Source organism: Pipistrellus hanaki (assembly GCF_964339955.1).
Source record: "Pipistrellus hanaki genome assembly, chromosome: 8".
Lineage (NCBI taxonomy): Eukaryota > Metazoa > Chordata > Mammalia > Chiroptera > Vespertilionidae > Pipistrellus > Pipistrellus hanaki.
In genome coordinates, this window is record NC_140510.1 from 86,359,071 (window position 1) to 86,386,253 (window position 27,183).

The following is a 27,183-nucleotide window of genomic DNA, read 5'->3' on the forward strand; positions in this document are numbered from 1 at the left end:
TTGGCTGGCACCACAGAGCCCTCCTCCGCGGATGTGCTGTCCTGCTCCATCCTGTCCAACCGCAGGAGGGGGCAGGTCCCTGTCTCTGTAATAAAGACCTGTCCTCCGTCTCCTGTGCAGACAGATGAGCAAGTGTTTTACATCAGGACGATCGATGGAGGGCTTCTTGTCTCCTTGGAAGTTTATTTTTTAAAAATGTTGTGAACAACGAGCTTGTAAATACTCAGCCATTCTATTTTATAGCCTCAGCACAAGTCCATGACGTGGCCATGTAGGCATCTTAATATCTGATACTGTGTCTGGGCTGCTTTTGTAATAAAATGGAGTCTGGAATTTTACATTTGCCAAATGTATTCAAGACAACCAGATGCCAGCATCAGACATTTGACAGTGGAACTAGTGATGAGATGGAAGGTATTTATTAAAAACAAACTCAAGACCCTTGTTTCCTTGAGCATATTGACGTGGTGTCTCATACCTTAGTAGGTATGTTTGACATATTTCTCTTTTTATGTTGACAATGAACTTGCATTCTGATCCAGAAAAATATAAGCAACACCTACTGTAATAAATGCCGGTTCTCCGCTCTTGTGGGTTGAAGCCCACTGAAATATCAATTCCCTGACTTATCCTACATGAAGGTGTATGGCTTTTGAAATGTCCCAAGCTATTTTAAAAACTACAGGAATACAATGTATATCAACATATTAATATTTTAAGAGAGCTATGATGGACGAAGACACAAGTCGGTGAAAGATTTGACTATAGCATCAGGAGACTTGCTGCCAGGTGTGGAGAGAATAGTTCAGTTGAGACGGAGGGAAGTGTGCCTGATGAGTTAAAGGGGCCGTTTCTCTAATGCTCTTTTTTACTGAAAGGGCTGACAAACAGAAAGCACCAATCCTCGAAAGTCGATATGGGGGAGGAGCACCACTACCTCGCGTAGGTCTGCAGCGGGCCAATCACAGAACAAGGATACAGCTGGTGACTTCGTCTGCCGAGGGCAGTTAAGGTAATGCTAGCTGATCATGTGACGCTTTCTATGTCAACAGCATTTCAGAAATCATTTGAAATGCTCCAGGATAATTATCTCACAGTAAGGATGAACATATTAAGTGGTCTGGCCACCTTATAAATGCATTTATAAGTGCTCAGACTGCACTAAGTTCAGATTTGTGGACTTCACAGCACGCTCTCAGAAAAGGAACACGGGCTGTGCTGCCTCAATGAAAGGGAAATTTCTCTGAATTAACTCACTTTTCGCTACTTTAATTCAAAGGAAGTGCCAGACCCTTCGCTGGTCCTATTTCCATGCTTTAGATTCTCCTGGACAAACGGTTCAGTCTCAACCACAAATGACAGTAGAAAATGTCACCTTATCAGCTAGTATTCTATTGAATTATTCTACAATTTTCAAGTATTTTTTTATTGTGCTCTTATTAACTTTAGACCAGACTTCCTTTATGTGTAGGATTTATCTATTGTACAGTTTTCAACTCATCCGTGTTAATTTTGTACCTGTATTTTTTTAGGGATAATATTTTTAAATATTAGACTTCTCTAAAGCTGAATGGCTAATTGAGATCATCTTTGTATCTTACCCATAAAGAAAAGGTATAATTGATATTTTTAAGAGTAAACATTTTTGGTGTCTAAAAAATAATTTTGGGAATTTTTAACTTTTAAAATGTAGACTGCTATTTTTCTGCAAGTGCTTGTGAAAATTACATTGTAATTTTTTGAAAAGTCTAATCTGTCATTTCTTTTCTAAAACTATTTTCTAGTGCATTTATTCATAAACTATCCATTCTGTTCTGTAATTTAGTGGTAGCTGTAGTGCTGTATTTATTGCTTAATAATTTTTTTAATGTGAACTTATTTTAATTTTCTCTTGGTTTTAGTCTGCTAATAGAAACCATCATTTCTTTTATCAGTAAAACATACTCAAGATATTTTATCAATTAAAACAACTCATGTTATGCCTACTTAATGTATATCTCTCTATTTTGATTGTATGAAAATATTAAAGTTATGAGTTAAAGATGATTTTCACTCATGTTTATTGTGGTACTGGAAAATCTAACTTATAAACAATTCTTTACAACAATCAGTGAAATACTTCTTAAAATTCTTGACTATAACTCTATTACCCTCTTTGAAGTCTTTAATAAACCCATAAATCACTCCAAAAAAGTCTATTTTTAAAAGTTATGCATTTGTTTTTTTGGTAAGAAAATTTCAACTAAACTACAATGTATGCAAATTCCTTTCTAGACAGAAAGAAAGAAAGAAAAGGATGCCCATAAAGAGGAAAATGTGCCAGGATTTTTATTTCTCTCTTATGTTACACTAGAGGCCCAGTGCACCCAATTCGTGCAGAGGTAAGAACCCTAGGCCTGGCTGGTGATCAGGGCTGATCCGGTTCTCCCCACATCCCCCTTCCTCCCTCTTTCCCTCAGTGCCCTGCTGCTGCCACTGGTCACCCACCCTGTCCACACCACCCCCTGGTGGTCAGTGTACGTCTTAGCGAGCGATCGAACTCCCTGTCTCAGGGTTGAACTTCCGAGAAGACACTTTGCATACTAGCCTTTTGTATAGAGAGAGAGATTGTGTGATTTTGTATTGAAAAGCAGAAAGAAAACTAGGAAAATAATATTTTAAAAATACTTTTTAAAGGAGGGCATATTTGTGACTCACACAAATATAAAAGGAAAACACATCAAATATTGTGCCCAGTTCACTCCGAGGGAAGGAACCAGAGATGCTGCCCGCACTCAGAGGAGAAGGTTGGACAGACTCTGGCACACGGGGAGGCATTCTGGCACCGTGGCCGGTGAGGACACGGGTTCGAGGCAGTGCTGTTCGAGGAACCTCAGGAAAGTGTGGGGTGCAGGCAGGGAGGGCAGAAAGAAATGAGCACAGAGAGTCAGTTACCACACACCCAGGGCCTCGAACGCCCCGGGGCAGGCGTTTCGCTGTGTCCTCTGGAAGGCAGGGGGCTGGGGTGGGGGGTGGGCTGACGTCTGGCGGTGTGTGTACAGGTCTGCCTGGCTGACGGGGAGAAAGCAGGGGGACAGGGTGGGACCAGGGGCTTTTCGGCGGCCATGGCGATTGTCTGAGCAGGAGATGATGTCGTGGCTTAAAATAGCAGCCAGCCAAGGTCGTGGGAAGGCAAAGGGTTCTGGATGTGCATGGAACTGGAGCCAACAGGATGTGCTCTTTGATTGGCTCTAAATGTAAGAGTCGAGGATGGTTTCAATTTTATTTTATTTTGTTGTTCTGTTTCCTCATCGTTGAGGAGAATGGAGTCACACTCACTGTTTGTGAACCGGGGAAAGAATGAGACAGGACACAATAGGTAGAGAAATCAAAAGATCAGTGTTAGTAATAGAAGACTTGGATTCTTTTTTTAAAATATATTTTCATTGATTTTAGAGAGGAAGGTAGAGAGGGAGAGAGTGAGAGAAACATCAATGATGAGAGGGAATCATTGACTGGCTGCCTCCTATACACACCCCCCAATGGGGATCAAGCCCACAATCAGGAATGTGCCCTGACGGTGAATTGAACATGACCTCCTGGTTCATAGGTCAATGCTCAACTACTGAGCCACACTGGCCTGGCAAGATTGGGATTCTATCAGGTATCCACGCAGAGATGTGGGAGGACAGCTCGGTCCGTGAGTCTGAAGGCCAGGAGGCAGGTGCAGCCCTGAGCCTGGTCTACACCCTGAGAGCATCGGCAGCATCAAAACTGGGGGATCCACCGGGGAAGAGGGCGGGGGTGGGAGAGAAGGACCTGGGGCCTGGGTTCTGGCGGGATGTGCCGAGAAGCAGAGCAGGAAGGCGAGGCAGCGCGGCCAGTGGTAGAAGGAGACCAAGACGTGTGTGTCATCTCGGGAGCAGACAGAAGAGAGACGCTTCCAGGCAGACGGGGTCCCGGTCACACGCTCCGTGGCCGAAGCGGAGACGGCCCTTGTTCTGGGCAACACGGGTGTCACCCGTGACACCGACAGAGGCAGTGGCCGCGGAGATGCTGAAACAAACCCCGGTCCGCGAGGGTTCCAGGGACACGGAGGACCGCAAAATACTTGGTTTGAACAGCAGTAAAAAATGACACAAAAAGGATTTGGCAGAATTCAATGTAACGCATCTGGTCCATATAAGCAGAGGGCTTCACTTCCACATTAACTGGATCCCAAGTAAAGCCCTCTTTGTGAGGTCGGCAAAATGCAAACCCGAACACACGATTCACGAGAAGAGATGAGCCAGGCACTTCATACTTACACGCGCGTCCCAGGGGCACGGGCAATAGTGGGGTGAAGGCCTGGGGTGGGGAGGGTCTGGGAGGAGGGGAGAGGGGGAAGTGGAAGACATCTGTAATGCTATCCACAATGAAGATGCATAGGCGTGATGCAGAGGCTGAAAATACCTGGCGAGTCCAGAGAAACAGACAGAAGGGCAACGGTGCTGCTGTGAGCACCAGGCGCGAGGGACGCAGGCTTTCTGAGAAGCTAGCGGGGAGAAAGCGGGCGCGTCATGCCAACGGGTGCACGGCCCGGGACAGCCTGGCCCGCGTGAATGTCCGTGCTGCTCTGCATGAACACAGGACAGCTGGACAACACACACATGTGGTAGAGCCTTCGCCACAGGGACAGCTGGACAACACACACATGTGGTAGAGCCTTCGCCACAGGGACAGCTGGACAACACACACATGTGGTAGAGCCTTCGCCTCCTCAACAGGCATTAAGTGGACAAAAACATCAGAAAGGAACAACAGCTAAATCAACATTTTTAGAAATGCCAGCCCCGCAACGTACTATTATGAAGTAAGAATGTCACATCCACAATCAAATATTGCATTAAAAAATACAATTAATATCTTGAGAATATTCTATATAATAAAAGGCTAATATGCAAATTGTCCCCTCCACTGGGAGTTCGACCAGGAGTTCCACCAGGGGGTGGGGCTGGCCCACCAACTGCCCTTGGCCCCTCCCCCCCACCCACCCGTGCACGAATTCACACTCCAGGCAGTCTCTCTTCGGAGCGATGCCTGATCCAGTGTGATGACAGAGAACTCGTTCTGTTCCTCATGTTCCCATCCGGGTCACTTTTCAGAAACCCATTCAAAATAGACATTTTAAAAATATATATTTTTATTGATCTCAGAGAGGAAGGGAGGGGTAGAGATAGAAACATTAAGGATGAGAGGGAATCATGGATCTGCTGCCTCCTCCATGCTCCCCACTGGGGATGGAGCCGGAAATCTGGGCATATGCCCTGTCCGGGAATGGAACCCTGACCTCCTAATTCATAGGTTGCTGCTCAATTACTGAGCCACATGGTATCAGTGACTTTTATTAGATTTATTAAGATTTTATTCATCCAACAGATCAATTGTTTTTCTGACAGACACACTGAGTTATCTCTTACCCGAGGGCAATCACTCTAAGTAATGGGCCCCATGGATTGGAAAACATGAAATGACAATCTGCCCTGGGTGGTGCTGTGAGTTCCAGAGCTTCCTTATCTGTTTCTTGTCACACGAAAGAGACAGTACCCAGTGAATCACGTGACCCGCTGTTATCTTTATACTTAGTGAGCGCTCACCCTCCCCATGCCCCGAGGAGATGACCGAGAACAAGTCCCACAGGCGCTGAGCTGCTGCTTCTCAGAAGGAACATAAATCCTGGAGCGTCTTGGAGATCTGGAATGCTAATGAAAGCTTTCATCTCTTTTGGCTTAGAGAAGGGAAGCACAGAAATCATGTTCTTCCACAGTTCAGCATCTGCGCTCCTCCCCGTTGCTTTTATCTCTGTGTCAGTGAAACAAGAACGCCTCACCGCGCAGTGACCCGGCCTTATCCTTGGAGAAATCTAAGCGGCGTCTTCCGTGGGCTTCTCGGATCTCAGTGCCTGAGGTCAAACCTCGGGTCATTTCTGACTCTCCCGCTCCCTCTGCCTGCCTCTCTGAAGTCAATAAAAATAGACCTTTTTTACGGTCGCTGGTCGCCAGAGGGGCTTTATGGCACCAGATCCCTCTGTGCACCTGTCCTTGGCGGCGTCCCCGGTGACTGAACTGGGGAGCAGACAACACAGGAGAGAAGTGGCCGCGTGTGGAGTGACAGACAGAAGGAAAGGCACAGTGAGGAGAAGCTGTGAGGAAGGGTTGGGTCATGACAAAGCGCCGAGCTGCTTGGGGCTCGGGGTCAGAAAGGCGGGCGTCCCAACCCTGGCTCTGTCCCTTCTCCCTGAGCCCCGTCACTCAGCTCCTCTCTGTCTCCCTGGTTCCTCAGCAAGAAGGCCGCCATACCAGCGTTCAGGGCGCTGTGGGAGCGGAGCGTGGAGACCATTTGTAGGGATGGAGTCCATAAGGATCACTGCAGCGTCTGGTGGGCACTAAGAGGGTGGCAGGGAGGCAGTGTGAGGACCGTGAGCAGCGCTGTGTGTCATGTGTTCCATCAATAACGGTTAGTATGACTCCCTACGTGCCAAACTCCTCCTCAGCTATGACCTTCACGTGAACTCGTCTCTCTTCACGCAGAGCACGCCAGGGGGATTGCCATCGGGTTTCCCTCTGGGAGCTGCAGGGCAGTCCGGTCATGTGTGTGCGGGTCAGAGGTTCACTCCACAGCAGTGGATGGGTGCGTGCATGAGTGCATGTTTGCATGCCCGAGCTCACTCATCAATACTTCCAATATTAGCTCACACTCTTTTCAGCTTCACGTGACAGTGGTCAGGGTAATGCTAGTTCGAAATGTTTATAAAACTCAATGTAATTGTTCATGTTAACAATAATCTACTTAAGCATTTTATATGCCAAAAATAGTGATGCTCACCCTTGGCCGGTGGGGCTCAGTGGTTAGGGTGTGGCCATGCATCAAAGGGGCAAGGGTTCGGTTCCCAGCCAAGTGTTCGGTCCTGGGCTGCAGGTTCTATGTTTGACCCAAGTCCGGGCTCATTCGGGAGACAAGCAATCAATGTGTCTCTCTCAGATCAAGGTTTCTCTCTCTCTCTCTTTCTCTCTCTCCTCTCCCCTCCCTCTCTCCTCCCTCCCTCCCACTCTCACCGATAAGCAATGGGGGGAAATACCCTCAGGTGAGAATAACGAAGATGATGGTCGCTACATAAGCTGCGTGCTCGCTACAGGCACGTGTGGCGGCTTTCCCAGCACCAATGCAGCTCCCGCTCCAGGTCTGTCCCTCAGCCAGCTCATCAGGCCCTCAGCACCAGCTGCCACATCTGCTCTCCCTCTCCTGCGAGTTCTGCACCTTACAGCCTGTCCCTGTGTAATTGTAAAATACGACTTGGCTTGAAAACCGCAAGTATGTTAGTTACCATTGTATTTGAAAGCATGAACATCCCTCGAGGAAGCCTGGGTAACTGTCCTGGCTGCTGTGCAGGGCCCAAGGACACTCAGTGGCCAGCCCTGGGCTCAGGGCACCTGGACAAGAGAGCTGGTCCCCATGTAAAGTCACAGGGACTGAAACAGGATGCCGACCAGGGTTTGGATGCAGCCCCGCCTACCAACACAGCGCGGCTCAACACAGCTCAACATGGCTCAACATGGCTCAACACGGCACAGGTGGCTCATGGACGTTTTGTTCATGCTTTATGACTCTAGTTGCACAAGAAGAGATTTTGCAATCGAGAAAGACAGCCAGTTAAATTGGAAACACAGATGCTCCTGAAGAGGTTATTTGTTTGTTTGTTTATAATATATTTTATTGATTTTTTTTTTACAGAGAGGAAGGGAGAGGGACAGAGAGTTAGAAACATCAATGAGAGAGAAACATCAATCAGCTGCCTCCTGCACACTCTCTACTGGGGATGTGCCTGCAACCAAGGTACATGCCCTTGACCGGAATTGAACCCGGGACCTTTCAGTCCGCAGGCCGATGCTCTATCCACTGAGCCAAACCCTTAGGGCTTGTCATGGTTGTACATCTGGCACTGAAATGCCGAGACAGGCTGTGAGGGCATCAGCTCTGGGCATTGAGGGTGAGGGTCCCCGCACAGTCAGACCCCTGGGAGGGACACGGGAAGATGCGCTTTGCTTGTGAAAATACAGATGGCAGCACCATTGATACCAACTGCACGTGGCCCACAGAGTCAGTGCGGCAGGCTGCAGGCAGCTACGCAGTTCAGCCTAACCCTTACCCTTCACCATCCATGCGTAGTCCTGGGTGGCCATGACATACAATTTCGAATCGACATGCTATGTGAGTGTAATGAGGAACATTACAAAGGAACACGATTCTTGAACACTGGGTCCGCGAAATGCACACTGACCAGGTACACATCAGCTAACGTTCGGATTTGTGTTCATATTAACACTCAGGTTCCACACCAACACCAGGCACAGCAGCCCACCTGCTGCCTGGGGATGTCTCCCCGAGAGGCGTGGGGGCGGGCTTTAGTGTCCTCAGCGCCCTCAGTCCCCCCACTGTACTGTCCCCCACCTGACCCGCTTCCCTCCCAGCTCCTGGGCTCCGCACAGACTTCCAATAATCATGAACGCCCACTCTGCAGGACAGAAGAAAGTACAGTTAAAACTCCCAAATGTTGCCTTTCAGGCCAATCCATTGAAACGCAGGAGCACGCGTGCTTGAGAAATATAAAACCCAGAACGTGCTGTGGTTCAGTAAATGCAGGGAACTTCTTTCCTTTCCATCTAAATGTGGTCAGCATTTCAACGCAAGAAAACACAAAATTAATTAAAATATTTTAACACCCAAAAGTGTAATGCAGGTTTTTATAAGGAAGACAGGATCCTCATAAGGCACCCCAATCGTATGTATATTGTCTATGACATAAGGTACTGCCTACTTCAAACAGTCTGCAAATAGATTTTTGTTAAAAAACAAACAAACAAACAAAACAAACAAACAAAAAAAAAACTGGTGTCACAGGCTGTTCGGCGGCCGTGAGCAGAGCAGGGCGAGGGGCAGGTCAGACGGTCACCGGCTGGAAGCCCAGGCCCGGGAGGGGCCGAGCGGGGACAGCCAGGGCCTCGCCCCAGGGTGACCGTCCTCCTAGCACGTCAGGCGAGGTGGCCTTTCCATGCCCCTGTCACGCGGTTGAGACGCCCCCAGAGCGGCCTTTCTATGGCCCCATCGTGTGGATGAGACCTTCCCTCCCTGGAGGTAACATCGGGGCCCAGAGAAGCAGCCAAACCAGCCCAGTGACCCCCCGTGGCCGCCTCAGGACCAGCTGCCTGACCAGTGACCCCGCCCTGGCGCCGACCAATCAGTGGAGACCACGACGGAGCGAGCCCCCTGGAAGCTGATGGATATTCTACTGAGACCCCCCTCCTGCCCCCGAGAGCGCCCAGGACTCCCACCTGCAAGAGAGAGAAATCGCTCAGCAGGAAGGACCACTGAGCTCTCTCCCCCGGACACTGCACCATCCCCCCTTCCCTCTGAGGGGCCCCAGGAGACCAGCAACTGGGGAGCAATGGGCAGAGCAGCTCATCCTAGCACCCCGCCCCCCATCTCCAAGGCCCCTTTGCCCTGACACCCTGGGAAGAGCAGCCGCCCGCCTCCTGCGGCCTCTGTGACCTGGTTTCGCCGCCCTGAGTTTGTTTGCTGCGGCTGATACCTTCTTCCTTGGTCCCTGCACTCTCTTGATCAGGGACCGGGAACACCAGTCCTCGGGCCATGTGAGGCTCTTAAAACCCTTCGGCTGGCCCCGCCAAGGCATTGGGGTGAGATAATGAAATGTCTGACCAAACACAGCAGCTCGTGTTTAAGTGGATAACTGCCTGGCTAACGGGTGGCGTTATAAAGATCCAAATGGCCTGGGCAAAAAAAGGGTTCCCACCCCACCTCTACTCTCCCCCCCCCCCCCCCCCCCCCCGCTCTTGTTTGAAATCTTTCCTTCACGTAGAACCGAGGCCTCGTCGTCTCCCAGGGAGCCCTGTGGCACCGCAGAGGGAACAGAACTGAAGCTCGGTGGGTGCGGTTAGCAGACCGCGGCTCTGACAAGTCGTTTCAGTGACTGAGTTAATGTCAAGCTAAGCTCCCCGGCTGACTGCACACTGGGACTCCGTGAACATCCACCGTCTGCACAGGGAGGGGAGAGGGAAACTCCGTTCCTCTGATATGTAACAGGGCTCGCTTCCCTTCCTGCTTCTGAGCAAGGAATTGCCTGGAAAGAAATGAATGAGGGAGCCCTTCCCTGGGGAGGGACCTGGTGCGATTACCAGCATCACTGAAGAAGCTCAATGTCAAGAATGTTCTTCTCGAACATTCTGTGTGCCCTGGACCTGCACTGCCACCGCGGACACAGCTTGCGTTGTCTGATGAGTGAGCACCCTCTCCTCAGCCCTCAGCGGGTGCTGAGGGAGACGAGGGGCTGTCCACTGTGGACCTCATTGGAAATAACACGAGACTAGAATACTCAGTCATTGCAAATAATTTTAAGCACTCTCAGAACTTAATGATGTCAGCGTTTTCCTCAGCTCTGCTGTGTGGTCTTTTCCAGGAAAATGACAATTCCCGCTGTGAGCTGAGGAGCTTGTGAAAACTTCAGGCACGAGGACATATTTAATATAAATTAGATACACAGTTCTAACAGATCCGGACTTCCGGTGAACAGGATCGATGAATTCAGACGAGAAAGGGCCACCTTCGGCTGCGATCATGGAAAAGTAACAATCATCTCATTTCACAGAGAACGTGTCCGCGTGGATGCACAGCCCGGGACACAGACAATAGTGGGGGGGAGGTCTGGGGGGTGCTGGGTGGAAGGGGGAGTGGGGGAACATAGGGGACATCTGTGATTCTGTCAATGATAACAAACACTTTAAAAAAATAATAGAGTAAAACACAGAAAAGTAAAGCCACACAAAAATAAGAATTTCTCATGTAATTTCTTTGCTTCTTCTTTTTTTTTTTTTTTTTTTGCCATAAAGTCTTTCCTCCTATATTTAAAAAGTGTTGAAAGTAAAGAGCCATTACAAGAGTGTATAACACACAGTAACAGGGAGACACATTACATACTGACATGTTCCCCAGGGGAATTTTGGTTCGCTTAAAGCGTGCAACATTCTTATACATAAAAGAGAAAGAGATATAAAATTAGTTTAAATCCTGACGAGGTTATTATTACCAGTACTAAAAGGTCTGACATAAAATAAAGCAAACCAGGTTCGGTTGTCAATAGAAGACATTTAGTGCCGATAACCATTACATCTGAGAACCAAGTGATTCTTTACATCCTTGATATCTCAAGCCATTGAGTGATTTCTCCACCTACCGCCTGGTGACTCTTCAGCAATGTGATGAGGCTGTCGAGCGTACACACACACACACACAGGGTCTCTAGACTTCCCTGAATACTATCACAACACACTATATTTATTCAGACATTTTATATGGGGAAAAACTATTTTTAGGATGACTCACATCCTGGCTTTCAAAAACAATAGGATAAAACTGGGGACCCACACAAGGACAGTGTTTCCACTGTGAGAGGAAGTGTGTGTGTGTGTGTGTGCGCGCGCGCGCCGCTTGCACATGTGTGTACACATTTCTCCAAAAACCTGTTAACGCTGGTGAACCCTTAACCGGTGTGGCTCAGCAGATGAAGTGTTAGCCTGCAGACTGAAGGGTCCCAGGTTGGATTCTGACCAAGGGCATTTACCTTGGTTGCGGGCACATCCCCAGTATGAGGTGTGCAGGAGGCAGCTGATCAATGTTTCTCTCTCATCGATGTTTCTGACTCTCTATCCCTCTCCCTTCCTCTCTGTAAAAAACAATCTAATCTAATAATAGAGTAATATGCAAGTTAACCATCACTCTGCTACACAAGCCACGCCCACCAGTCAATCAGGGCGAGTATGCAAATTAACCCAACCAAGGTGGCGGTTAATTTGCACAGCAAGACAGCATAGAAAGAAGCCAAGCCTGCAGAAGGGAGTGAAGCTGCGAAGAAGCAAGCAGGGCAGGGAGAGGGGAGGAAAGCAGGCAGGGCAGCGACCGCAGCAGGAAGCCCTATTGCAGGAATCTCCCTGTAATGTGCCACTGGTGAAATATATTAAAAAAAAAAAAAAAAAAAAAGACTGGTGAGCCCTCCCTAACCTCTGTAATCCATTTCCCCCAGGAGGCTGTGTGGCCAGGTGAGTGCACAGGGTGCTTACCTGCGCCCCTAACTCCTCAGTAGCACCCTTTCCTTGTGGTTGTGTTTTTGAGTAAAGGTCTCCTCACCACCTAACGTGTGAGGAGGGACCTATGGTGGCCATTTCTCCTCTGAGCGCCTCTGAGCTTTCTGCGGAGGAAGATGGCCTCTGAGGACCAGCACAGGGGCAGCGATGGGCCAGGCCACACGCAGAGGGCTCCCTGGGCCACTGAGCTCCTCTGAATGCAGCTCTTGTCCGCTCACATGCTAACGGGTTTGTTGTTTAAAAAAAAAAAAATACAAAGAAGTCTTGCTAAGTCACGGCCTAAAAGAATACACATTGCAGTGAATGGGTTTCTGTTTCTAATATCAACATCATGTGTAATATTTACCCATTTTTTTCCTACTAACAGGAAAAAAAAAATTTTAAATTTATATGAACAATGCAAGTGAAAAAAATCTTAAGAATACTTTTCTTCCCTAAGTCAATGTTTTGTAGAAGTATGTCTTTATTGATTTTGGAGAGGAAGGGAGAGGCAGAGAGAGATAAAAAGCATCAATGAGAGCGCATCATTGATCAGCTGCCTCCTGCATGCCCACCACTGGGGATTGAGCCCACAAACTGGGAACTGAACTGAACTGTGACTTCCTGGTTCACAGGTTCACAGGAAGTGATGCTCAGCCACTGAGCCTGGAGGTTGGCTGACTGAGAGGTTGGCTGTGGGAGCACACTAACCACCACAGGGCAGCTCCTGCATTGAACGTCTTCCCACTGGTGGTTAGTGTACATCATAGCAACTGGTTGTTTGGTCTATTGATCATAATGGTAGCTTAGGCTTTTATATATATAGGTGATTGGAGGAATGGTACTTTTCTCTGAAAATGAGGTACTTTTCTCTGAAAATGAGGATAGCAACTGAAGAAAAAGAAGATAAAAGATGGTGGAAAGGGTTGGTTATAATGAAAATTAACCAGGACCCAGGCAATTAAAACTCAAAGAAAAAAGACTTTGGCAGGAGGTCATGTTCCTCCTCATTAGACTTCCCACTGAGTCCCTAGGTTTGGGAAATCCCTACGAAGTTCACTACGAAGCTGAGAGAACCTATGACTTCTGCAATCCAGGAGACTCCACCCAAAGTAGATCAAATCCACAAATCGTGGCTTTTGGACAAGTGGTGTGGACTTACTAGAATGTAAGAGGCAAATCCAAGAAGCTCTGAGGATTATTTGTTTTTTTATGTTCTCTGTGTCTCCTGTTCATTACTCTTTCCACATAACTCTGACCCTTGGCTGCGGTCTGCAGCCGACTAGAGCAAGAAGGGACCTGATTGGCATGGCCCCCGGCTCTGAGCACACTGGCTCTCATCAGTGTAACGGAGCTGGAGTTTAGATCACATGCTGCCAAATGACCTTCGGTGCATTCTGAACTTGTGAAGTGGGGGCCTGTTTTGTGAAGATGGCTACTCTTGGAATCTTTGAAAAGTGGGACACTGAGCCTCCCTGCCCCAGTGCGTATCTGTGAAATGGAAAGAACGTGGTAGTTTTCTTATGTGGCTGCTATGAGGATAGATTTAAAGGACATAAGGAAAGGGACTGCGTGGAGCAAACGTGGCTGTGCTGCGGGGCCACGCCCGTTCCCGTGGATGTGGCCCACGTGGCCAGCACTGCAGGGGGAATGCAGACTGGCCAGACCTCCGCGGGGACACCGTCCTGAGATGCACAAACTTAGACAGCACGGGGCCGAGAACAAGAGGCATCGGTGACTGGAAATTTACCAAAAGAAAGGCTCCATCTTGAGAACTTTAATATCTCTGTGATTTAGGGACTTCTTTTTTTTCTTTTCACTTTTCTTACTGAGTTTGGAGTGGTAAGAAGAGGCGATTGTAGGCTTTGGGGTTGGGATATAGAATGATCTGTTTCGACATGTGCTTAGAGGTAGCTTTCATTGGCACTAGTTTAACTAAAAATGGAATAATAATCTGTTTCCCACGCACGATTATTCTAGGGAAAAGATAACATCAATTTGCATTTTCCTGATGGTTCCCGATGGTGAGCATCTTGTCACCTGTCTGCTGGCCACAGGTACATCTTTCTTGGAGAAATGGGTGTTCTCTATCCTGTGCCGTTCCGTGAGCTGGGCTGTGTTTTTGGCACGGAGCTGTGTGTTTCTTATCTACTCTGACTGGCAGACCCTCTGGAACTTATCGAGGGTGAACATACTCTCCCATTCACAAGGGCGCCTTTTTGTTTTGCAGAAGTTCCTTCCTGCTGTCAGAGCTGTTCAATCGGATGTCGCCTCTTTTGTTTCTCTTTGCTTTCATTCCCTGGCTCAAGGGGGCTCCTCACTAATTATCAGGGAAATGCAAATCAAAACCCAGTGAGATACCGCCTCCTGCCAGTCAGAATGGCTTTTATCAAAAAGTCAACAAACAACGTGGAGAAAATGAAACCCTTGTGCACCATGGGTGGGACTGCAAACTGGTGTCGTCCCTGGGAAAAAAACATTATGGAGATTCCCTCAAAAAAATGCAATACAACCAATTTTTTATTTTCTTGGTATTGATCCAAAGAATGAGAACACTAATCTGAAAAGATATATGCACCCCAAGTTCATTGCAGAATTACTTATGATAGTTAAAACATGCAACCAAGGTACCCATCGATAGATGAGCAGATAAAGAAGATGCATTATAGTTTCACAATGGACTGTTACTCCGCCATAAAAAGAATGAAATCTTGCCATTTGCTACAACATGGGTAGATTTAGAGGATATTGTGCTAAGTGAACTAAGTTAGGGAGAGAAAACAAATACCATATGGTTTCACTTACAAGTACAATCTAAAAAAAAAAAAAAGATAAAACAAACATAATAAAACAAAAACAGATTTATAGAAACAGACAAAAGGTATGGCTACCAGAGGGGAGGGGATGGGGAAGGAGAATATAGTCAATAATATTTTGATAATACTTTACCTTGTGATGTATGATTAGAACTATTGGGATGATCACATGATAAGATATAAAAATATCAAATCACGATATTGTATACCTGAAACTAATATAATCAGTATAAGATTGTATACCAACTCTACTCAAACAATAAACTTTTTAAATGATATCAGGAGAGAGGCAACTGGCAAAGCAGAATTCCTGCATGTCAGGGATCTAGTCACCAACTACCAACAAACCACACACTCATATCAACAGGTGATAGTGATGGCTGCTGCTAGGAATTCAGAGGGTGGACCAGCTGGTGTGGCTCAGTGGTTGAGCATCGACCTATGAACCAGAGGCCACATGACCAGGTTGTGGGCTTGATCCCCAGTGTAGGGCATGCAGGAAGCAGCCAATTAATGATTCTCTCTCATCATTGATGTTTCTGTCTCTCTCTCTCCCTCTGCTTCATCTCTGAAATTGGTAAAAATATATTTTTTTTAAATAGTAAGTCAGAGGATGGAAGCTGAAGGTACAGCATGTTAACCTGCAGGAACAGGTTCCAGTAGAGCAGGGATGGTGAAAGCCAGCGAGAAGACGTGTGTGAGTTGGGAGGAAGTGGGAACCAGGGACTGCAGCCCAGTAGGAGGCTTCGTGTGGAGTAAGCGTGGACACTTGAACGTTTACGTGGGACGGGAACCCTCACAGAACTCTCCGAGCTGGCGAGCGAGAACTCGGAGGTGCCCATAAGAAGGACACGGGTCCCATGAACTCAGAAGACAGTTGGGTTGAAGATGTTCTTCAAAAGATAAGTCAAAATCAGAAGCTAACTCTTTAGGGGAGACGAAGAGAAGAAAACAGCCCGGGGCGTGTCTGAGGGAATGCCACGCAGCTCCTCCCGCAGGGGATTCTGTGCTTAGTGAACAGAGTTCTAGCTTACACGCCCAAGAAATGGAAACCAAATCTCACGTGTTGTCATCGCGTGTATTCCGTCCTTGTTCAAGGACAGGTTGGAAGAGAAAGGTTTGGATCCTCTCTACTGATTGGATAAGTTTTTAAGAAGCAAAGCATGGACCCATTATCCCAGATTCTGCTTGCACACCGTTTCGGCCGCGGGGAAGTTGAAGGGAAGAGGCACTCGAGGCAGGGTTTTCACGTGTTCCTCGGCTTACACAAGTCCCAGCTCCCCTGGCTGTGCTCGGAGCAAATGGATTAAAGATGTTAACAACGTGAATGGCGCTTCCCCTCTTATAAACAAACAGCCCTGCATGGTTCCCCACAGCCATGAGTTTCACATTTTCTACGCTTTGAAACAGCCTGGTCAGCATTTGTCCCTCCACGCTTCATGCTTAAGCAACATGGTTTCGTCAATGGTTTACAAAAGGCTAATTTATCTCAAGCAACAGATGCATGCATAATACTTGGACATTTATGGAACAAGAATTTATTTATTTCTGCATATTATGATGAAGTACAGAGGCTCTCACAACTCAGACTTCATTTCATGGCAGTGTGGGCAGCATTAGCACCCGTTTGCATGTGACAAAACTGGAACCTACAGGCTAAAAGTGGCTTGTGTTGCCCTAGCCGGTTTGGCCAATGAATGAAGTGTTGGCCTGCGGATTGAGGGGCTCCGGGTTCAATTCTGGTCAAGGGCTTGTACCTTGGTTGCAGGCTCAATCCCTGACCCTAGTCAGGGTGCCACCAAACGATGTGTCTCTCTCAGATGATGTTTTTCTCTGTTTCTCTTCCCCTCCCTCCCACTCTCTCTAAAAATCCGGGGAAATATCCTCGGATGGGGATTAACAACAAAAACAACAAAAAAGTGACATGTCACGATCATGCATCTAATACAGTATCGAACCTGGGACCCTTCAGTCTTCAGGCCAACGCTCTGTCCACTGAGCCACACCAGCCAAGGCCCAGAGTAACTCTTGTCTGTTCCACACACCTGTCCCGTCTGGCATTGAAATTAAGGTCCCAGAGTCTTTCAAGCCACACACCCCACCTCACCCCCACCCCACCCCAGAACTTTTTAAAGTTGTAGAATAACAGCAACTTCCAATTCTTTCATCTCACGGCACACCTAAACTAATCACTAACATTGTGTGGCACACCAAAGGATAGATTATACCCCTGCTGAGCTGACAAAGGAAGAAGGAATAAATTTTATTTTATATTTTATATTTTAAAGATGTTTTTATTGGTTACATTAGAGAGCGAGAAAGGGAGAGGGAAAGAGAGGCAGAAGCATCAATGATGAGAGAGAAACATCGATGGGCTGCCTCCTGCACACCCCACACTGGGGATCAAGCCCACAACACGGGCATGTGCCTGACCGGGAATCTAACCAGTGACCTCCTGGTTCATAGGTCAGCACTCAACCACTGAGCCATGCACGCCGGGCAAAAAATAGGTATGATTTTGATGCCTTCGCGTCAGATGGCTATCCTCATGCCAGCTGTTGTCATTTATTTATCTGACAATCGGAAAGGGGTCAGTGCCCCTGACTGACTGGTCAGCATTGCATGGTCTATGAATTCCTGTGGCTCACGGGTTCAAACGCGCTGGCATCACTTTAACCGGCAACTTACTGAATTGTGCACCCAAAATTAGCAAAAACTGTGTCTATTAAATTCCTGCCAATGTTGTCAGAAATGCCATCGCTGAATGTGCAGGAAAGAGAGCGACACAAGACAAAGGTCTCCTGAGCGAACCCGCCCCTGCCACTCACACCCCTCCCCCTGGGAACACGGTCCCTTTTCTTCCCGCCCTCCCGGCTGAGAAAACAAGAGCGCTGGGGAGGGAAGGGGAACGTGGCTGGTGGCGGAGAGGGCCGAGCCCGTTCTGCCACAGGGAAACAATGGGCGGTGAGATAAGCACAGTCCTGAGCAGCAGCAGAAGGCGCCGCAGGAAGGAGGTCTGACCACGGAGCAGGTCTGACCACGGAGCAGCTCGATGGGAGGAAGCCGGCCTTCAGCCTTCGGGCCCCACAGAAACAATGGGCCGCGGGGCTTGGGAGCCATGCCTTAGAATGAGCCTGAGAAGCTCGCTCTGAGCAGGTCTCCGCTCACACTCCTCCCGGGCCTCAGGTTGCATGCAGCCTCTGCGACTGCGGCTCAGAGTGCAGCCCCCTCCCTCGTCTGCACTCAGTGTGTTGTTATTGTTATTGTTATTGTTATTGTTATTGTTATTGTTATTGATCTCAGAGAGGAAGGGAGCGGGAGGGAGAGAAACATCCGTGATGAGAGGGAACCATGGGCCTGCTGCCTCCCACACACCCCCACTGGGGATGAGCCCACGGCCCGGGCCTGTGCCCTTGGCTGGGGATTGAACTGTGACCTCCTGGTTCATAGGTCGATGCTCAGTGCCTGAGCCACGCCGGCAGGCCCGCCCTTGGCTCAGTGAGCCCAAGAGAACACAGTGCTCCTGGCAGCTCCCCACCCTGGGCCCCGGAGGAGATGGCCACCTGGTGCCCGGGCCTGGGCTCAGGGCGGGGCCTGCTGCCTCAACACACACACCTGCTGGCTGAGCTGCAGGGTTTACCTCAGAGAGAGAGAGAGAGAGAACAATGATGAGAGGGAATCGTAGATGGGTTGCCTCCTGCAGGCCCCCTCCTGGGGATTGAACCCACAACCTGGGCCTGGGCCCCATCCCCCATCGCTCCTCCACCCTCAGGGACCTGCTCTCCTGAGTCTCTCCTCTCTCTTCTCGGCCTCGTTCGCTGATCCTGGCCCGGAAGCTCACCGCCTCCATCCGGGAAGCACCTGGGCTGTTCCGGAGCCTCCCCTGCTCCGCCGGTGGCTCTGCGGGGCCGGCCCGGCCCGCCCTGCGGTGGGTGCAGCGCTGTGGCCCGGAGGGAGGTGCCCTGACCTCACCGCATGGCACGTCGCCCAGACCGGCCCGGACCTGCAGACGGCACCCTGCCCTCGTCTGTCCCTCAGACCACACGTCCCCAGACCCTCGTGCAGACGCCGCTGCACAGCGAAGGGAAGGCAGTGACGGCCGCTGTGTGCCAGGAGCCGGCAGCGGGGCTCCCTGCAGCGAACGAGCCCCAGGGAGGGAGACCTGTCCCCCTGGAGAGCCCCACGCCCTGTCTCCTGACCACATGCCAGGTACACGCAGGGGGGAACCGACATCATGCCTGAGCGAGGCCAGAAGAGGGATAGTGCTTAGACCTTCCAGACGTGAACAGATGGCGCCTGTCCAGTCCCGGCCTCTGTGGCATTGGGACCGGCCTCCGTGGCATTGGGACCGGCCTCCGTGAAACCGGACCGGCCTCCGTGGCATTGGGACCGGCCTCCGTGGCATTGGGACCGGCCTCCGTGGCATTGGGACCGGCCTCCGTGGCACTGGGACCGGCCTCTGTGGCACCAGACTGGCCTGCACAATGGCTGACGGTGTTATGTCTCCGCCCGGAGCTGGGCCTGAGGCACTGAGCCGGACCCGGGGCATCTGCATCCCGCACCCCGCATCCCGCATCCCACATCCTGGTGCCTGCGAGCAGCGTCGCCCAGGGCATCTGTGCTGCCCGCCTGAGGTCACTGAGCGGCTCCCGACTCCTGGCCCAGCTCCCACAGCACCCGGGGAGGGGGAGGCGCTTGTTCGAAAGCTGTGCTGCGCCAGGAAAAGCCGTCTGCAGCTCCATGGCTCTCGTGCTTGGGAAACAGCCTTGGTGCGATGCAACTCCTAACGCCTTTTCTACAAAAGCACCTTCTCCCTGTGTCTCAGGCACGGATCTGGAGCACGGGACGAACACAGGCCACCGGCAGACCAAACACGTATCCATGACGTGTCTGGGGCACCTGCCAATGTGAAGACCACACCAGATCTGTCTGTGTGCGGCGTGCGCCTCAGCTAACCCGGGGCCTGTAATTACGTGTAATCTCGTTTGAAAGAGAAGACGTGCGATGTCCGTGTACAAGAAAGAGTCATCGCATTGCGCAGGAGGGATGCGATGGTGTGATTTTGCTGTGATTGGGGAATAAATTACATCACAAGCACACAGGCACTGTCAAATTAAATTATCTCTGAATCAGCAGGGACTACTCTGTCTGTAGAAACTCATCTGAACTTCAGCGAGTGACTTTGTGGAGAAAAAGAACAAGTCGGGGTTGCTGGCCGGTGTGGCTCAGCAGTTGAGTCAGAGTTCCATTCACTGTCAGGCCCACGCCCGGGTTGTGGGCTCGATCCCCAGTGTGGGGCATGCAGGAGGCAGCCGATCCATGATTCTCCCTCATAGTGGATGTTTTTATCTCTCTCCCTCTCCCTGAAATCAATAAATAATATATTTTAAAAGAAGAAGAAAAAGGCAAGGCTAAGATGAAGAAGACAATGAAAAAGAAAAGGCTTTCCAACAAAGCTTGAAAAAAATAGGATAAAGAAATCACTAGATTCCTTTAAGTGGGAAGATCGATAACCAACCTACACAAGGAATATGTGAATCATTCGAACTGAAAGGAAACTAAGTCATTAAAACAGTAGTAAGAGTCTCATAGCTTCCACATAAAGTACATGTAACAATATCTGAAATGAGGAATAGCACCTTTAGTAACCGCACCCATAAATTAATTTCTGTCATTTAAAACTTTTATTTTAAAAAATCTGTTTAAAGACAGAATAATGCTGTTTAAATGTAATACTTTCTCCAAGTTATTAGACTAGAGTTTTCATGTCTCTAAGCCTGTTATCACACAGGATTGAAATTTCATAACATTAAGCGAGTCCCTGTGGCCCTGGCTGGTGGCACAGTTGGTGGGAGTGCCATCCGGGCATCCAAGTGTGTTGGGTTCGATTCCCTGTCAGGGCACATTCCTAGGTTGTGGGTTCAATCCCCGGTCATGGTGTGCATAGGAGGCAACCCATCTATGTTCTTCTCTCCTCTCTCTTTCTCTCTCTCTCTCTCTCTCTCTCTCTCTCTCTCCCTCTCTCAGAATCAATAAAAACACATATCCTTGGGTGAGGATTTTTAAAAAAAAGAGAATCAAGGAATAGAACATGCTTGTAAATGGTTTAGTAAATGAGTTTATTGCCTAAGAGCGGTAGGATAAATTAAACTTCAGCCACGAATCCATTGGCCGTGTAAGACCCTCGGCTCCGTGTGAGTCGGGATGCTGTCAGAGGTCTGTTGCAATCTGTTGCTGCAGCGGCACCGGAGTGTGCTGCTTCAGTGCCCGTCAGAGCCGCATCCGTGTTCTACCTGCGTGCGGTCTGTGCGGCCCTCCGGACGCAGGCGAGCCGGGTGGAGGGCGAGGAGGTCCGGTCGCCTGGGCACAATGTCCGGCCAGAGACCGGGGATGCCCTCCTGTCTCCGCCGCTGAGGCCTGGGGTCCTGGGAGTGGCCGGCTCCGTGCGCGGCCTGCGTCTTTCCCTGACCCTCCTCGTGGTCTCGGCACGGGCACCTTTCTGTAGCTCCTGGTTCAGGAACATGGCGCCCAGGGACTCTTCTCATCCAATCCCGTGATGCTCAGGGGCTTACTCAGCTCAGCACAGAGAACCATCTCCCTCTGACTTCAGTGTTCCTCAGACTCTCGGTGTAAGAGAGCCTTTGAATGTAGCAAAACAAGCTAGAGGTCGAGGATCTGACTCCTTACTGCCCTGGAGAATCCAGGACGAAAATGTTAGTCCACATTCTTCCTGCATTGATCCCATGCATCCTTTTTCAAACACTCTCAGGTCTCAAACCTACGAAGTCAGCATCTGAATTCAGTGACTACCTTACATACTTGTTTGTAGTTTAAAGTATTAAGCTTTACTTATATACTATACATGGAGCAGCCAGATTATGATGATCTCTGAACGCATAATAATCTGCCCACTCAGTGCATATCCTATAGAATAAAAGGCTAATAAGAAAATTGTCCCCTCGACCAGGAGTTGTACCAGCAGGCAGGCTGGCCAACCGCCCATGGCCCCTCCCCCTGGCCAGGGTGGCCAGACCCCATCCATGCATAAATTCATGCACCGGGCATCTAGTATATATATCACATACATACACTGAGTGGAGGGATCTCCATGGGCTCTTGGGTTAAGTAAGAATCATTTCTCTGTCTTAATGCTTTTGCGATTTAAGTTTCATTTTACCATTTCTATGTGATCATGTAATGCAGGAGAAGTTAAAAAATAAGTTTTTGAGCATAAGTAGTCCTTCTATTAAGAAATTTTACTTTGGCTGAAACCGGTTTGGCTCAATGGATAGAGCGTCGGTCTGTGGACTGAAGGGTCCTGGGTTTGATTCTGGTCAAGGGCATGTACCTTGGTTGCGGGCACATTCCCAGTAGGGGGTGTGCAAGAGGCAGCTGATCGATGACTCTCTCTCATCGATGTTTCTAACACTCTATCTCTCTCCCTTCCTCTCTGTAAAAAATCAATAAAATATATTTTTTTTAAAAAGAAATTTTACTTTGTATTCACATTTCTATGCATTTGGTTTCCTGAAAATGACTTCTACTTTATTATCATTACTCTCCGTTGTGTTCAAGAAAACCTGGCTTTATTCTTATGGGAGAGCTAACTCCACTTTTTTACCACCGAACATAAACTCCTAACTGGGAGTTTACATAAGCAAACATCCCTTTGAATACACAATTATCTCCTTGTAGCACTTACGTTTAGTAATTGTGGTGAAACTAAAGCGTTATTCATGTGGCCATAAAAATAAAATATGTGAGTTGACTTTCTATTTAACTGGCTCTCTATGGATCAGACAAGGCTCCTTCATTCATTCATCCTTTCTGAGGAAAGGTGTCCGTCCTTTCCCGCTGTGTCCTGTTGCTGTGGTTACCAGTGATTTTTGGAAAGCCCCAGATTAGCCCGATGGCTTCCTGCAGGAGAGGGGAGCTGTGGCATTGGCATGTGCTGACAAGGCAGATGGAGACTCGCCTTGGGTTTGCAGATCCATGTAGAAGTCCTCCCTGCAGCCACGCGTGTTTCTGTGTTCCCAGGGCAAACAGAGAGGAGTTCGCGGAGAGAGACGCTGAGCTTTGCTGTTACGTCGATTTGCACTCTCTCCTGACCCCGCCTGGCCTTTCTCAGACGTGGCTGAAACCAGGAGTGTCAGTTGACGAAAGGAGCCTCTCCTGATTCATAGAGCCATACTGACTGTTCACTCTCACATTTATGTGTGACAATTTAGTAAGAGCATTATTATTTTTTAAATATATTTTATTGATTTTTTACAGAGAGGAAGGGAGAGGAATAGAGAGCTAGAAACGTCGATGAGAGAGAAACATCGACCAGCTGCCTCCTGCACACCCACTACAGGGGATGTGCCTGCAACCAATGTACATGCCCCTTGACCGGAATCGAACCTGGGACCTTTTAGTCTGCAGACCGATGCCAAACCGGTTTCGGCAAGAGCATTATTATTAATAATAGCAGTTAAAATAAAATTAGAAATTTCTGCCCACCTGGCATGGCTCCGTGTTTGAGCGTTGGCCTAGGAACCAGGAGGTCCCGGTTCGGGGGTTCCCGGTCAGGGCACGTGCCCGGGTGGCAGGCTCGATCCCCAACTGGGGCGTGCAGGAGGCAGCCGATCCATGATTCTCTCTCAGCATTGAGGTTTCCTCTCTCTCCCTTCCTCTCTGACATCAATACAAATATATTTTAAAAATAAAATTAGAAATGTTGCTGGTTAAAAGGTTGCCCAGGAATGTGCAGGAGCAATGGTGGCCGCCTAACCACTCTGTTCGCACTCTGCTGTTCCTCTGGCCTCCCCGTGTTCTCCGTTAACTGCCTCTTCATCATGCAGAAACCACCTGCCAACATCTCGGCTATTTCCCTTTCTCCTGTCGTTCTGAAGCAAAATGCCAGGGTAAGTATAGACGCCCCGACTTAGCAGCACTTCCTGTAACGGCAGGAAGCGGTGTTCCATCCCCATAGCTGCCGGGGCCAAGGCCAAGGCCGTGGGAAAGGTGCGGAGGAAACCTCTGAATGCAGCAGCAGCTGGGGGCGGGGCCCTGAGGAAGGCCTTCTCTCTCCTCACTGATCTCAGCTGATGAAAAGCAAATGTCAACTGGCCCATCACACAATGCTGCCACAGCCGGCAGGTGTGGCTCCGCGGCTGAGCGTCGACCTATGACCCAGGAGGTCAGGGTTCCATTCCCGGTCAGGGCAGGTGCCCGGGCTGTGGGCTCCATCCCCAGTGTGGGGCGAGCCTAGTGCTGGCTTATATTAGTGTACAGCTGAAAGGGTCACTTGCTCTGACATCACCCCACATTCAGAGGCCTTGCCTTAATGCGTCACTCAGTATCTTAGCCACCGCATTCCTCTGGAGTCCAGATGGGATTCAGCTATCCACACACACACACACACACACACACACACAGTCACTCACTCACAGCAAATACCCTCCCGTTCCTCCACGCTCCTGCTAGACGCCCTGTGTTCCTTAAGACTAGAAACCAAGCGATGGACACGCTGGCCCAATGGCTGCTTCCATGGGTTTGACCTTCTGTTTTCGTTGGGAGGCAGACATTAAACAAAAAAAATCATAAACAAACATTTTCTGACCAGAAGAAAACGACAAAACAGAGAAAAGAAGGAATTCCTGCGGACAATCTGTCCAGCGTAGTGTCCGAGCGTTCGAGTGACACCCCATCCTGAGGAACGGTCACAGCCCTATCCCTTGAGAAGGGCATTCCCGCATCGCGGCCACTCCCCCGAGCACCCCCTGTCCCGGCCTCACTGGGAGGAAAACATCGGACAAACCCACGTCGAGAGAAGATTCTGCAGAATTTCCCGCCAGCACGCCTCAGAACTGCCAGCGCCGTCAAAAACAAGGCAGGTCACAGCCCGAGGCCTAACTCCATTGCGGTGACGGCCCCGCTTTTAGGGGGTGAATTATTACTTTAATAAGGTGCTAGCTGATGCATTAATACTTTCTGTGAGTGCTACATTCGACCAAACATAATTGGGCCAATTATTTTTCACATCTTTACAGGATTTAACAATCAATCACATGCTTTCGGCATTTAAGTCCCTCCAATCGGCCCCCATGACAAGCAGTGAGCGCAGCATCTGCAGCCATTGCTTCCTCCCCAGAGAACACTCTTCACTCCATCCAGCTCATGACGTGTGAACGTCCCCTCCCGCCCAGCGCGATGAGACTCATTATGTCAGAACGGCGTGTCTGTAACTGACAGGATCACCCCATAACTTTTCCCAAATAGATCTTTTGGAGGAGCTGTCAAGCCCATTTCTCAGGCGATACCCTGGACCGCTATGAAGGACTTTCCGCCACTTCCCGGGGATGGACAGTCACAGGACCACAGAGAGGAAGGGACATTTGATCGTCAGTAGAAGTGACACGGAGCCGCCATGTGAAGAACTGGGGGAGGAAGTCAAAGCAGAGGGAAGACAAGTTCAAAGACAGAGGCATAGCCTATACTGATTCCCTTTCGAAGTACTCGCCGAAACTGGTTTGGCTCAGTGGATAAAGCATTGGCCTGCAGACTGAAAGGTCCCAGGTTCGATTCCGGTCAAGGGCATGTACCTTGATTGTGGGCACATCCCCAGTAGGGGATGTGCAGGAGGCAGCTGATTGATGATTCTCTCTCATCGATGTTTCTAACTCTCTACCCCTCTCTTCCTCACTGTAAGAAAATCAATAAAAATATATTTTGGGGGGGAAAAAAGTACTCTTTTTAAAAATAAATAAATATTTTAATTGATTTTTTAACTTCTCAGAGGGAGAGAGAGAAACATGCATGATGAGAGAGAATCACAGATCGGCTGCCTCATGCACTCCCCCTACTGGGAATCCAGCCAGTAACCTGGGCCTGTGTCCTAAGCGGGAATCAAACTGTGACCTCCTGGTTCATGGGTCTACAGGTCCATGCTCAAGCACTGAGCCACACGGGCCGGGCACTTAGATGAAGGTTTTCATAGGAATGAGTCCGAGACATATGCTTACAACAACGTGGTCAATAGGCCAATAATTTGGGTTACAAGATAAGGTTCCTCTTCATTACATAAACGAGTAAGAACTTTCTCACACCTTCTTTCACCCAAGCAAGGTCCCGGAGGGTGAGCCACACACGCTGTTTAGACACGTCTCCCACTCTGTCGCTCGCCAAGCAGTGTCACGGGCCACGCACAGGGCGGCCACCAGCTGCCGTGGCAGCCACGAGCTCTCGCTGAGGGTGTGGTTACTGAGCTGTTCCTAACGACCGGCTGTCCTTCCACACCCCGTTCCTCACCTTACTCACTGGACCACCTCCCCCACTCTGTCCTCACCCCGTGACCCGCGGTCACACGCCTCGCTGCCATCTCGCACAACCCGCGTGGAACCGGCGAGGGTACGCCTCCCTCCCCCTCCCCCTCCCCGGAAATTCCTATTCTAACATAGCTGGCAGCCACAAATACCTCTCCGTGCCAAAACAACATAACTTCATTTGCATGTTTTCATAATGTATTAAATAAAGGACATCCTCTGATTAATTATCACCAAAAGTTTCACCCATCACCACCTTCCAGACAGTCCAGGTTACCAGGTCAGCACCACATCCACCACCGGGGGAGGGGATGGAGCGCCCACGGGAACGGAGACCGGGACCTCCGGAGGCGGTGTCTGTCCTCAGGGCGGAGGCGGCCGCTGGAGAGCATTGCTCTGAGCAGACTCATCGCCCCTGACCGCAGTCACAGGTCTCCTCTGGAGAAGACTCTCTCTTTCCTGCAGCTCTGAGCTGAGATGTTGTCCTCTACACTGAGCATCTCAGTAATTCCACCCCGGGAAACGAAAAATGCTTGTTCTAGCCTTATTTCATTCATCCTTACTCTGGGAACAGTCACATCAGTGCTTTAGATTGTGTTTGATTTATGCAGGATGACCGGGACGGGAATGTAGTACCCTCAACCTTTTCTGGGCCACAACTACCTTTTACAAACTGATAAAAACCAAGAACTTCTCAGAAAAAAGTGTGTGTGTGCAAATAGTTGTCATTAGAATCTCAGGGCGCTTACGGAGCCTCTGAAGGCTGACCCCAGGCTCAGCTAAAAACCCAGAGAGCACTGGGTTAATGAATAAGGCAGTGTTTCCCAACCTTCTCTCATGATGAGAATCACCTGGTGGAGTTGTTAAAACACAGATTCCTGAATCCCAACTAAGAAGTGCTAAACTAGAATT

At 49.3% G+C, this 27,183-nt stretch overlaps 1 protein-coding gene across 5 annotated transcripts in view; it reads left to right on the forward strand.

The window, feature by feature from the left end:
• The window catches only part of CALCRL (calcitonin receptor like receptor), a 66,727-nt gene extending 64,540 nt beyond the window's left edge, over positions 1-2,187 (forward strand). For 4 of the 5 annotated variants that reach the window (XR_014795753.1, XM_084892453.1, XM_084892455.1 and 1 more), the window contains one exon: positions 1-2,181. This exon is cut by the window's left edge. The gene's annotated coding sequence lies outside the window, so the exon portion shown is untranslated. The other variant, XR_014795752.1, reaches the window with a different exon arrangement.
• The last annotated feature ends 24,996 nt before the right edge of the window (positions 2,188-27,183 follow it).